Below are 14,665 nucleotides of genomic sequence, written 5' to 3' on the forward strand. Positions count from 1 at the left end.
AAATTTCGATGTTGTAGACAAGGAATATGGAAAACCGCCCAAAAAGTACGAAGACGTGGAATTGCAAGCATTGCTGGATGAAGATGATTCACAAACACAAAAACAATTCGCAGAGCAATTGAGCGTTAGTTTCAACAAGCTGTTTCCAATCGCTTACGAAAGATGGGAAAGATTCAGAAAGTCGACAGATGGGTGCCACATGAATTGAACGAGAGATAGATGGAGAGGCGTAAAAACACATGTGAAATTTTGCTCGAACGATACAGAAGAAAGTCATTTTTGCATCGTATCGTTGCTGAGGATGAAAAGTGGATTTTTTTTTGAGAATCCCAAGCACAAAAAATCATCGGTAGACCCAGACGCACATCGACCGCAAAACCGAATCGCTTTGGCAGGAAGACGATGTGTTTGGTGGGACCAGAAGGATGGTCTATTATGAACTATTGAAGCCTAGCGTTAATACGCTATCAACAATTGATTGATTTGAACCGTTCGCTGCTTAAAAAACGACCAGAATACCAAAAGAGGCAACACAAGGTCATTTTTCTCCATGACAATGCTCCATCACATACGGCAAAACCAGTTCGGAACACGTTGGAAGCACTCAGCTGGGAAGTTCTACCCCATGCGGCTTACTCACCAGACTTGGCTCCTTCCGATTATCACTTGTTTGCATCGATGGGTCACGCACCTGCTGAGCAGCGCTTTGGTTCGTACGAAGATGTGAAAAAATGGCTCGATGGTTCGGCAAAAGGGGAAGATTTTTACTGGCGTGGTATCCACAAATTGCCCAAAAGATGGAAAAAATGTGTAACTAGCAATGGAGCATACTTTGAATAAATCTCTTTTTATCATTCTTCCGAATTTAACGTGTTTTTTTTTGGGAAATTTTTCGTCATTTCATACTTATACACCTGGTATTAGTCGCTTAATGAAATCGCGCAAATTAATCTTTAATCTAACTGTTTCTCGCTTGGTTACTGGTCTAGGATATGTCTTTAGTTTATATTGCACTGGAATGTCAGTTGAAGATAGAAACATAGCAGACGGAGTAGTTTCTGAGTCCTGAATTATTAAATAAGCGGCCTTAAGTTTATCGACAGTAATGTTGATATCTCATCTGCCGTCGACTTCTGTAGCAAAGACTTTGTTCAAAATGCGTTCTAATACTTTACTGCGGTCCGATGTACAGTTGGTTCAGGGGACGCCTGTTACCTTTTACTTTAAGGAAGACGTGAGAGCAGTTATACAAATCTTTATGGAAAAATAACTTAGGTCTAATGTGAGAAGTTGGTCTAAGCGTAACTTTTGCATAATTACACGGAAATTCTCGACGAAAATTCGTTGCTCGGCATTTCTTCAGAGGAGAAAAAACTCACCCGGTAATTTGAACATAATTCTGTAAACTAATTCCGCTACAGAAATGCCTCCTTTTTGAAACAAGTTCTTAGTCCGAATAATACTACAGTGTATCAGTCCATTGAGTTTCACCGTGGTACATTAATGCAGTTTTTAAGGAGCAATGCCGTCGTTCGACGATGCCATTAGATTCTGGATGGTATTCAGTTGTCCCACAACATTTAGAACCGACGAGTTTGATTAATGCGTCGAACAGCAGCGCTTCGAATTGCGAGTCTTGATTAGTCGTGATCAAGCATGGAGTTCCAAATCTGGCTACCCAATGAAAAACATCTTCGCCATCGTGTCTGCAGTGCAATCCTGTAATGGAATAACTTCCGGTCAACGAATAAATCAGTCAATCATTCCTAATAAATACTTGAAATCTTTGAATAGAGCACCGACGATATCGATATATGTGCTTGAAACGAGTATCTGATATTGATATTTTGGTAGGCGAGGATTTGATTATGCCGATAAATTTTAGATTGCTGGCATGCTAGACAAGTGCGGGCCGACTCTTTAATGTCTTTAGCCATGGAAGACAACACAAATTTTTGCGCAATTTGCCGGAGAGTTGCTCTGCCGCTTGAATGAGACATTTGATGCACCATGTCAAAAACTCGTCTTCGTAATGATCCAGGAATGTATGATCTGATCTCTTCTTCTGAAATGTCACAGTAATGTTGGACTGTGTACTGTTTCCAATAAGGTAAACTTTTTGAGCTTCAAAAACATTGATATAGATTGTTTCAGTTATTTGCAATTCGTCGTCCGAGGCTTGAGTTTCTAGAATCACTTGCATATCGAGATTAGTTGGCATCATGATCGACACGAGATAATGCATTTGCTACAATGTTTTCAGCATCTGAAACGTGACATACATCGGTGAATTCCAAAATGAAGAATAGTTGATAGGTTTGTCTTAGTGACATTTGATCCAATTTCTTCTTGATGCGTATATGAGTTTATGATCCGTGGTAACATGAAAGTTTCCTTCTAGCATATATCGGAAATGTTTGATAGATAACTAATAATTCTCTATCATATATGCTATACTTTATTTGTGTGGGCGTGAGTTTCCTTGAAAAGAAACTGAGTAATTATAAAAATCCGTTACTGTGCTGTTACAATATTACACCGAGTGCTTTGTCTGAGGTGTCTGTCTGTAATAAAAGTTGCATTGTTATCTGGAAATGCGAGCAAGGTGGTTTGAGCGAGATGTTCCTTAACTCGTTGAAAGGACTGTATTGAGCTCAGGAATTCATTCTATTGTTGTTGCGTTTACGCCCCGAGATTTCATTTAACAATGACGCTTGCATGCTTGCGAGGTCTTTGAGAAAGGTTATAGAAATTGAACATTCCTAAGAAACGTCAAAGTCTTTTGACTGTAGCTGGTTCCTGAAATTTAGCGATAGTTTGGACTTTTTCGGGTAAAGATTTAATGCCTTCAGCGCTGATTGTATGTCCCAGGAAGCTGGCACTTTTCTGTCCGAACACACATTTATTCGGATTGATTGCTATGCCATACTGTTGAAATCTGTTGAATAGTATTTCTAGATGTTCCTTATGATATGTTTCATTCTGCGAAGCGATTAAAATGTCATCAATATAAGTAAAATAGTAATCAAGTCCTGCAGTTACGTGGTCCATAATGTTTGTGCTGCATTAGAAGTCTGAATGTCATATAAGGAAATTCGAAAAATCTGAACGGTGTAATGATTGCGGTTTTAGGAATATCTGATTCGCAGAACTGAAATCTGTTGATATGCACACCTTAGATCTACCATAGAGAACACGGTTTTGCCATGCAAGAAGTGTGTGCTATCCTGCAAGAAATTAAGTAATCTAACTACCTCATTGAGTTTGCGGTAATCTCCACATGGTCGCCAATTGCTATTCTTCTTCTGCATATGATGTAGGGGCCTAAGGGTTCTTGGAAGGCCTTGTTGCATCATGTACTTAAACTTTTGTTTAGCTGCTTTGAGTTTTTCTGAATAGAGTCTGATTTTGTTTAATGAACGGGATAGACCCGTTGTTTCGATTATACAATATATTTCATGTGCGGTTTGTTTGTGTGATCGACGTCCTAGTTATTTTTGGAAACTTGCTTAGGATTTTTTTGTATGGGCAGTCATCGGCCAACGCTGTTAATCGAGGAAGCTTTGTTGACAAACTAAACAGAGAGCTTTAAGAATCATGCTACTGTCGATCAAATGCTTTTGCCATATATCAGGCAACAAATTGAAATGTGCTAGAAAATCTGAGTCAGTAATGAAAGTGTCCAGTAATAAAACGTCGGCGATTATAAAAGACCATTGAAAAACACGAAATCCCAAATCAAGCTGGATTAATTTTTGTCCATACGTAGGGATAATCGTTTCGTTTGCAGCATAGAGTACCCGATAATATGCGTACAATCGCGTCTTGAGACAAGAATGGTCGAAACATCAGCTCCAGTGTCCACCAAAGTTTAATTCCGGTAACACGATCTCTGATTATGAGACAGCGAGTTGCCATGGCCAAACTATCTGCCGCCGGAAATAGTTCGGCCTCTAGTTTTCCTGTATCGCTGGCTTCCAGCTGCAGGATTGTGTACACTTAATATTAGGTGTACAACTTTGCTTCCGCCGTTTTCCTATAGATGGCTTTAGTGGTAAGTGGTGGTCGAAATAAATAGATCATAGATGTCATACAATAAACTTAGGCATCTGTCAACATAACCACATAGAAACATTAGTCGATTTGTATCTGCATCATAAAGTTATTCTCGATTGAAAATGTCAGTTTACGAGCCAAATTCTCGTCATTTGCGGGAAGTTTTAATTTTTTGCTTCAATATGAAGAAATCTGCGGCTGAGGCTCATCGAATGCTCTCAAATACTTATGGTGAGGCCGCTATTAGTGAAAGAACGTGTCGTGAGTGGTTTCAACGCTTCAAGAACGGTGATTTTGACGTCCAAGATCATGCTCTGTATTTGATGAGACCAGCTCGGCGTAGTGTATTATGAACTATTAAAACCAACTGAAACAATCACAGGCGATCGGTATCGAATGCAATTGATGCGTTTGAGCCGAGCATTGAAAGACAAACGGCCGCAATACAACGAGAGACACGATAAAGTGATTTTGCAACATGACAATGCTCGACCTCATGTTGCGAAAGTGATCAAGATATACTTGGAAACGTTGAAATGGGAAGTCCTACCCCACCTACCGTATTCTCCAGACGTTGCTCCCTCTGACTATCACTTGTTTCGATCAATGGCACACGGCTGACCAGCACTTCCGATCTTATGAAGAAGTAAAAAATTGAATCGATTCGTGGATAGCCTCAAAAGATGACCAGTTTTTTCGACGCGGGATTCGTACGCTACCCGAAAGATGGGAGAAAATAGCGATGGACAATACTTTGAATCATAAATGTATAACCAGTTTTTTACAATAAAGCTTCGAATTTCGGAAAAAAACGGCGGAAGCAAAGTTGTATACCTAGTAGCTTTGCCGCCAAAGCGTCGATGATATCAGCAGGATTTGCTCATTGTGATCTTGAACTTTCTGCGACGAGAATTCCGCGAGGCCTATGACTTGTTATGCGATAAATGAGTTTTCAATTTTTCCATCTGATCTAGAATCGCGTCATTTGTGAATTCATCGAGTTGACTTTTGTCGGTTAACTGCTGCGACAGCGTTAACGCCAGCGGATAGCACGTCTGTTATTCAGTCTGCTAGTTGCGATAGCTCTTCGAGTTCGTGCTTAGTAAATGTTAATATAGTCACTTGTTGTGGTAGGCGCTACAGCTATAAAAATTTAAGCACTTCCTCTGACACGCCATTTTGCGCGAGAACTCTCATCCGACGGAACAATTGCAACAGACGGCGGTCACTTATATCAACCTCATTTAATAACTTATACAGTTTATTTTCGGCGCTATTCATGAAACTCTTAATTAATCTGTGCTTAATTAATCTTTGAGCGCGGCATATCTATCCGTCACGAGCGGATTAAACATGATATTGCTAACTCAAGGAATCATTATCGAGGCACTGTATCATGTAATTCGTCTCATCTACAGTTATATCTAGGTGAGGAATTGAACTTCCATTTGTACGAACCATAGATCTGGCTTCGATTTTCAGAACGACATAGATTTGATTCCGACTCATGCAAGCACAGGCACTTCAACTATACGCGACAATGCACCGCTGCCCTGATCGCCCGAGAGAGGATCGCCTGAGTCACTAGACATGCCTGCGGCTTGTTAAAACGCGCGTTAGATTAAACGGAACGCAAAGCATTTACATCGGGGTCACCAATCTGGGCTGCTGCCCAATGTAGCGCCGAGCGTATCTGGGCGCCGGCGACGACTAACTAATAGCGAAGGAAGATTGGCAGGAAATCACTAAATTCACAAAAACATGTTACTCATTTGTTTCTGACTTATAAGCCATAAGGCAGTTTAATAGAAATTCAGATAAATATTTGAAACATATAGATCGAAAGAATAGAAACGTAATTGCGTGCGTTATGACACTTGGATATCGGTATCACATTACTAGGTCAAAATACGAAAAACTAAAATCTACAACATAGGCGTTTATTAGACGACGCGAGTAATTACCTAACGACATAGCAGTAATCGATGCCAATCTCGCAATGAACATAAAGTGATGATTAATCTTACCGAGTACGGCTTACAAATGGTCCGCAGAACGCCAGACATTAGAGACAGAGAGAGAATGAGAGAGAGAGAGAGAGAGAGAGAGAGAGAGAGAGAGAGAGAGAGAGAAAATCGGAAAAAGGATTGACTCGAGCACCGCAACTAACGCTTGCAACGCGCTCTCATTGCAGCGTTATCTCTGATTTTCGCGTCAAAATAACAGCACAAACTAAGCATTACTAACGAACTGATGGGCGCCAAATTTAATTTAAACTGAAGTCTTTACACTTTTTTTTGGCAGAAGAACTGCCTCTAAACCGATTTTAATGAAATTAGGCTCATTTGACGCATAAAATGAAAGCGTCTGGCAGAAAAAAACTCGGGATTGCCCTATAAAGCAAATTATTGAGCGTTTAAGTTGATGACTATTGAAATCAAGAAATCTCTTAGCCACGAAATACTTAGCTACGATGCAAGCATGCGCTGCGGTCACTGCTACTTTAAAACAAGTTTATAAACAAATTCATTATTTTAAAAACAAATTCACTACTTTATAAACAAATTGGTTGCTTTAAAAAAACAAATTTACTACTTTAAAATCACAAATTATTTTCTTCTATTATTTTTGTTTTAAAAGCAGTAATTTATTTTTAAAGTAATGAATTTTTCAGAGCAAAGAATTTGTTTTAAAGTAGTGAATTTATATTTTAGAGTAAAAAATCTGTTTTAAAATAGTAAATTTTAAAATAGTAAATTTGTGTAAATTTTAGAGCAGAAAACTCGATTTTAAATAGCGAATTTGTGAATCACAGCGCATGTTTACATTGCGGTATTTCGTGACTGATAGATTTCCTAACTTCAATAGTTGTTAACTTTAATGATCAATATCTCGCTTTGTAGGATAATAGTTCCGAACTTTTTTTGATAATTGCCTGGAATTGTGTCCTGCTTATCGATTTTGATGAAATTAGATTTATTCGACGCATTTTTGTATGAAATGAAAGAATCTGGCAAAAAAAATATCGCTTTGCCCCGCGAATCGAGGCATTAAGCGTTAAAGTTCACGACTATTCAGGTTAGGAAATCTATCATAGAGATAAAATGAGGTCTAATTGTACTGTTTCACATGGGTTTCGATTTCTACACGAAACGACTATCACTTCCCCTCCTCCCTGCAAAGAGGCGCACAATTTTATAATTGTAGTTGAATTGTTGTTGAAGTTAGAAAATCTGTCATGTAGACAGTGAGATATATAGATTAATGCTTATTGGAGCGCCGTAGGAGCCCTGAACAAAAAAAATAACATCCCACCTGCTTGGGGCCTAACTGCTTAGAAGTTGCAGCCTAGACAGTAAAAAGACCGCTCTAAAAAACTTTTCTCATCCTCTACTGTCTTCATGGGCTAGAAATATTCCAAACGGATAATGGCCTAGTTTAGACCATTAACTCTCAAACCGAGGGTTCAATCCAGGTCAGAATGTAAGAACTAACTACCTGCAATCGAGCATTTCCTTGTCATTTGTCCGCAACACGTCCGCAATAACTTCATTTTTGTCCAATGACTTTTCCGAACAGACTTACTAATAGCCCTGAGTGGTACACGCGAGAATCTCTTGGAACGTACGCTTCTCCCCACACCTACCAAGCAGCACGGTCGATGGAAGGGGGTCTTAGGGATAAAAGAGAAATCAGAGAGCAGCAGTGAGTGATATATAGAGTGGACGCACGCAAGATTCACTCTCCTTCCATTGTACGGCCATTTTCGCCGCCCTAAGTTTAAGCGCTGTGTGTGAATTATTGTTCTAAGTCCGAACACAATTTTTTTTTGCTAATTCAATTCCTAATTCTATTAATAATTGCAAGTTCTAATTTCTAGTTCGTAATCCAAATTTAAATTAAAACTAATCTTACTCTCGCGTAAGATTTATTACTCCGGTAATCAATGTACTGATATGAATCGTTTTAAAATATATACTTAATTAAGTGTGTTTAGTGATTATCTCCACCTTCTCGCTTATTAACATTGACGATATAATCATTCGTTGCAAAACACTAACGAAAAGTGATCGCGCGTGGCTATTAGTGCGACCGAAATCAGCAGCCGAATTCGCCCAGAGAGTAACAGAGACCTTGATATTCCTCTCTTCCTTCTTGCTGGCAATTGGAAACACTCCAGAGTGTGCATCTAAGCAATGCACCTCAAGGTAACAAAGCGACTATTTTACTTTTCGCTAATTGAAACCTCATCGTAAATGAATCACAGAACATGTGCCCTGTATTCCCGCGTTCGTGCTTCCCTATCGACGCTCGATTCCTAGTGGTCAATCCTTACGTCGCATGGGTCCGTAATGGTTATTGCGCATCCGCCTTATTTTATCATTAAGGAGAACGGAACGATTAAATGCACTGAATGTTATACCTCGTTATCCATTCACGAAAAGGAGAATTATTCCAGGGTATTGTGACATTATGTCTTCAGTTACTCCCAGCAATTTGAGACTTCCCTCGCGTGCTCTTTGATACTCGTTACCCTTTGCACGGTCACAAGTTGCTTCGAGTGCCCTGAGATCTTGGAAAGATTCCTAGTAGGAAGAAACGGGGAAGCAACCGTTCAACCGGAACGATTCAGAGTCGATCATAATCGCTATATCTAATGCTCGTATCTAGCCAATCGGCAACCTGGATAAAATCAATCGCAGCCGCTTTAGTACCCGGAACCGCGAATCCCGTATTCCACCATAGCCTCAGGTTAGAATTCGGGGATTGGTCGAATCCTCTTGGGACGTAACACATTCAATTGTAACAGGGAAATGCTCGACTGCAGTTGGCTGGTTTTTACATTCCGACTCGGATTGAATCCTCGTGTAAACTAAGTCATTGTTTACGCTGTAACTTCTAGGCGATTAGACCCCAAGCGGATAAGGTGTGTTATTTTTTCTTTTTTTGTTTGGGGCGACGTAACCCCAAAATGACCTTTTTGCTTCAATGATCTTTTGCTTCGTTTGATGAAAAAAAATTGTGTGGAAAAGCAAATTAAAGGTAAAGATTTGATCTTTTGAATCATGTAAATTGCAATTTGTGTACAGTTTTTAATCCACTCCATGGAACTCCGCAAATAAAAAATTTTGAGATCTGATATATCTTCATTTATGTTTGTGTACTTTATAAAATCTCCATGAGAGGTTTTTAAAATAGCGATCTGAAAAATAGAGATTTCAAGCTGTAAAATGCTATTTTAAACATCTTGATACAATGATTTTTAACGAAGTTATTCTATTTTGAAGTTTACATGTAGCTACTGAACAAAATTAGAGTCACTTAAAATCAGCGTTAAAAAAATTCAAATTCAAATTTTTATCTCCGCGAAGAATGTTCGCAAAACGATGTACGAAAAAATATATTAAAGCCACTTTAATTAAAATTTCTTTAATTGTAAGTCAAGTTTAATATTTTCTCTTTAAAATGATTTTTTATCATTATGCTATAATTTTTTTCACTGAGTGATTAAGTGAAGTGAGTAGTACATTATGTAGTCTTTTCTGCAAATTTCTAAAAATTTTGCCGATATTAGCATTACCCAAAATGTACCACGGGAAGATTACACGATCGGATTTACACCTCGCGTGCGTGCGTGCATGCATGCGTATTGGGGGAAGTGCGTGGGTGACATTTACATGGATGACCTTTTTTTGGACATATAATTATTGGACACGAACATTGCACGATTGGACACCGCATTATTGGACACGACATTATTGAACACTGTATTATTGGACACGTATTATTGGACACCGCATTATTAGACACGGCATTATTATACGGATACTGTATGATTGGACATCACATGATTTTATACTATACGTCTTTAAAAAATTGTCATTCGATGTATAAATTATCCACATTTAAGGTAAGGCCCTCCTAATGTGTACGCACACATATAAAATGCGTTATGATTCACCGATCGGCTTATAGCTTTTTTATAGATCAATGATTTCTATCTAAACGTAATTCATATGTTTGTTTCATAGATTAATGCATTTATGAAAATTTTAAAAAGTTTTAATTTCATCATGCATATTTAACAACGTTTACTTAGGTTACGTCTCCATGGAGAAAAAAACAGTGAAACGGAATATTGACAGAAAAGATATAGGATGAGGCTTTTTTCTCCATGATATTTTTTCTACGTGGTATTTTGAAAGTTATATAATCTGCAATCGGCAATGCAATTCATTAATTTGTTAGGCTGATGTTATCTATTAGGCCAATATTACATGCGTCCGTTTTTTATCATACGATAAATTTTTCAAGTCTGTTGATTGGCTTTAAGAGGCAAAGAAGTCCGAGATCCTCTCTGTCTTAACATGTTTAAAAATTCGTCGTTCGACAAAAAAACCGACGTATGTAATATTACATAACATATCCATTAGTGAACATAGCCATTAATGAATCACATTGTCGATTCACTCTTTTTACACCGTTAAATCGGTTAATATGTACGCGTATCAAATTGTTGCGAATTAAATATTTGATACGTCCTTATTTACACCGATCTGCCTCAGGTCAGATTAGGTGACATGATATCTTTACTGCTTTTCAAAATGTAAAACTTCTAACTTGAATTTAAAAGCAATGGCGAATTTTAATATACAATCCAAAACGAACCCAGCGTTTACAGCATGCTGAGATTTTTTAATACCATTTGATATCAGCTTGATCTGATACTTGTGATTCAGATCAAAATAATCCGTTAGCGTTTATACTAAGCGTATCAAGTGATTTGGTGTGAATATGGTACCTAGGCTACAATCCAAAAGTCCTTTGACGAAAATTTTATTATAGTATATGTTACGTGTACTATATATTTTGAATAAAATTTTTCTCGGAGAGAACGTTTTGGAACGTAACCTTAATACGTGTATCAAGTATTCGGTATAAACTAGATCATTGTATGACAGATTAATTAACTTTCAAAATATCACATGTAACGCTTTATGTAAATTTCTATTGAGCGTTTCTATTGAGCGTCGCATCGTCGAAGGAAAGAGAGGACTTGAGTATATATGGAGACACATTCACATTTCCACACACACACACACACACACACACACCACACACACACACACACACATTCTCACACTTTTTCACTTTTACTTCAACCTGCTTTATACTCGCTTAGATTCACATACTTCGCGACCAGATGAAGCGCTCTCACGAATACGATACTGAATTTCCCATCTAGATAGTTTACTTTTCTTCTTCGTTCTTTAACCGTCGAGGCATACGAGTCAAGTCGAGTTAATATTGTATATGATAATAAACGAACATTGTTATTTGAACATTCTAAGTTTCCTCCATTACCTATATTTATTATATGTAGCAATCCGTTATAATTGGTGATCCCGACGTGATCTGCAGAGGCGATCACTTGACGTGATCAATAGATCGCAACCGCGAATCGCACAATCGCGCGCCATTATTACAAGCACATGTCGTTACCAAGGACGCCGCCGCCAGCCCTTCCAGTTAACGCATCCATAGGAGAAGAAAACTCAGCAATCAGGAACGAAAATACACTAAACCAGATATCAAATTATTCCAACACATTATCAAGATACTAGCAACAGTTGATTAAGCAAATGGCTACATTGACCACTCAAGCTGACATTGACAACTGCTTGAAAAGCTGACCAAACAATCCCGAGCAAGGAGCCGCAGTAAAAATCGCACACGACTACTAGGCAAGGCGCACGAAAAACACCACAACAAAAGAGTCAACTCAAGTCAGTGCTATTATCATCAGAGATTTGGCGATCAAACACGCAAGTGCACGCCACCCTCTAGCACAAGCAAAAGCAATTCAGGAAAACGAAAACCGTCAATCGGAACGACTAACGACTCAAAGTATCTTCTCGACTCCATGTTACCGACAGAGCAACAAGCTTTCTCATCGATACATATGCGGACATTTCGCTTTTACCGTTGTCGGGAATCAAAAAAATAGTCTTACCGACGCTACTCGTTCTGTACGCTGTCAACGGCTCACAGGTCAAAACATATGGACAAAAAATACTTACGCTAGATCTTAGAATACGCAGACCAAATCACATGGCAATTCACCGTGGCTGACGTCTTACGTTCGGTCATAGGAGCAGACTTACTCAAACACTACGGCTTTATAATGGGCATTCAGAGCGAGCATCTTTCTCTATCGATAAGATAACGCAACTAAATATCCCAAGGTTTAAGCGACAAATTGCCTACGCTTCCGTCAAGACAATAGATTCCATTTCAGTATATCCTGGCGGACTCGAGAATTACCAAAGAATCGCAGTTACCGTCAGACAGGACACATGGAATTTTTCACCACATTCAAACTAAGGTCCTCCAGTTGCCAGCTGCGACGACTACCAGACAAGCTAAGAACTGCGAAAGCAGTCGCACATTTGATGCAGCTTGGGATCTGCCGACCTTCCAATAACCCTTAGGAGGCATCATTGCATCTGGTACGAAGAAGCAATCCGGAGTGTGGAGATCTTGTGGGGATTACCGAGGTCTGAACGCGGTGACCACTTCACACAGATACCCGCTGCCGTCTCTTATACACGACCATCGCCAATCATCTACACGGAAAACATATATTCATCACGCTTGAGCTAGTTAAAGCATATCATCAGGTACCTATTCTCGAGGAAGACATTCCAAAGATGGCGGAAACTACGCCCTTTAGTCTGTTCGAATTCGTAACCATGACTTTCGGCCTATGGAATGCGGCACAAATCTTTTAGCGACTCATGAACCAGGTCCTACAAGTGTTAGAATGTTGTTTCGTTTACATAGATGACTCATAGCTTCAACAGAGGAGCAACATAAAAAAGATCTACGTCAAGTCTTCCAGCGATTCCAGGAGGCAGGCATAACGATCAACTCAACTAAGTGCAATTTTGGGCAGAGGAACATAGAATTTCTCGGACATGAGATCAACAGCGAGATTATCAAATTTCGGGCAGACAAAGTAAAAGCAATTACAAATTTTACTCGACCTGAGATAATTCAACTCCGTAGATTTCTTGGTATGTTAAATTATTATATTATCGTCGCCATCTGAAGCATGCAGTCAAAAATCAAAGACCGCTAAACGAGCTATTGAAAGATAGCAAGAAAAATGATAAAAGACCTGTGCCTTGGAATGCCGAGACTATCGCCGCATTTGAAGCCTGCAAAGCGGAGCTCACAAACGCCATTCTACTAGCACACCCGATCGAAGGAGCAACGCTACTTCTCTCCACTGATGCATCGGATACTGCCATCGGAGATTCATTAGAATAGGTGAGCAATGATCAATTGTCACCTATAGCATTTTATTCTAAAAAACTCATCAGTTTTTTCAGTGATACACAAAAGAAATATAATATGACCGAGAGCTTCTAGCGATCTACGAAGGTATTAAATATTTTAAAGATCAAACATCCTTCTACATCACATAGATACTATTAGAACTGATTACAAGCCAATAACTCATGCATTCAGACAGTGATTGGACAAAGCACCTCGGCAAGTTCAACTGTTAGATTTAATTGCTTAATTCATCACAAATATTATATCACTGGACAGAATAATGTCGTTCTTGACACGTTATCATGCATCAACGCTATCCAAATGCCTGTAATAACTATGGAAGAACTATCCGGAACAGGCGAAAGATGAAAAGCTTCAAGAACTTTTGAAAGGCGAATCAACTTTAGAATTAAAAGAATTCACGTTATCAGATTCAACCACACCACTTTACTGCGACTGCTCAAAAGGAACAATACGATCGTACGTCCCAGGAACTCTGAGGAGATGAATCTTCGATGCCTGGAATGACACACATCCAACGGCAGAGCCATCAAACAAAAATTCGTTTGGCCGGGAATCAATAGAGACATCACTCACTGGGAACGTACCTGTCTTCAGTGTCAGCGTAGCAAAATCCAACAGCATACCAGAAATATACCCAAAAAGATTCCAACGCCAGACCAGTGTTTCCAAGTCCATCTGAATCTCGTCGACCCTCTTTCGAAAGTAAGAGGATAGAGATATTATTTAATCACTTTTCCAAATGGCCTGAAGCCATATCACTCCCCAACATGACCGCGCAGACAGTTACTGCAGTATTCATCGACAGCTGGATAGCACGTTTTGGCACTCCTGTCGTTATCACTACTGATTAAGGCAAACAATTCGAGGCTAATCTTTTCCAAGCACTCTCGAAATTCCTGGATAGCAAGAAGATTAGAACATCTCCTTATCACCCAGCGGTCAAACGGTCTGATTGAGAGACACATCCTTAAAACTTCTATATCTGCCATGAAGATGGGAGATAATGGCTCGACCTATTACCTACAGTATTGCTAAGCCTTTGCACATGCCTGAAAGAAAATCTGAAATATTTTCCAGCAAAGTTAGTCACGGTGCACCACTGAAAATACGCGAGGAGAAGATCGAGATCCTACAGAAGATACAAAGACCTTCGTCATGGCTCTTCGTAAACGCAACTCTGTCCACAATCAATGTCCGCATCACTATGGAAAACGAACAGCCTTCCGACAGCAGCGATTAGAAA

General features: G+C 39.2%; 2 pseudogenes; one reads left to right on the forward strand and one right to left on the reverse strand.

The window, feature by feature from the left end:
* Nucleotides 1–1,462: 1,462 nt before the first annotated feature.
* LOC105622984 lies at nucleotides 1,463–2,404 on the reverse strand (annotated as a pseudogene).
* A 1,193-nt stretch (nucleotides 2,405–3,597) lies between these two features.
* Nucleotides 3,598–5,636, forward strand: LOC105622985 (annotated as a pseudogene).
* Nucleotides 5,637–14,665: the final 9,029 nt, after the last annotated feature.

Source organism: Atta cephalotes (genome assembly GCF_000143395.1).
Source record: "Atta cephalotes unplaced genomic scaffold scaffold00051, whole genome shotgun sequence".
Lineage (NCBI taxonomy): Eukaryota > Metazoa > Arthropoda > Insecta > Hymenoptera > Formicidae > Atta > Atta cephalotes.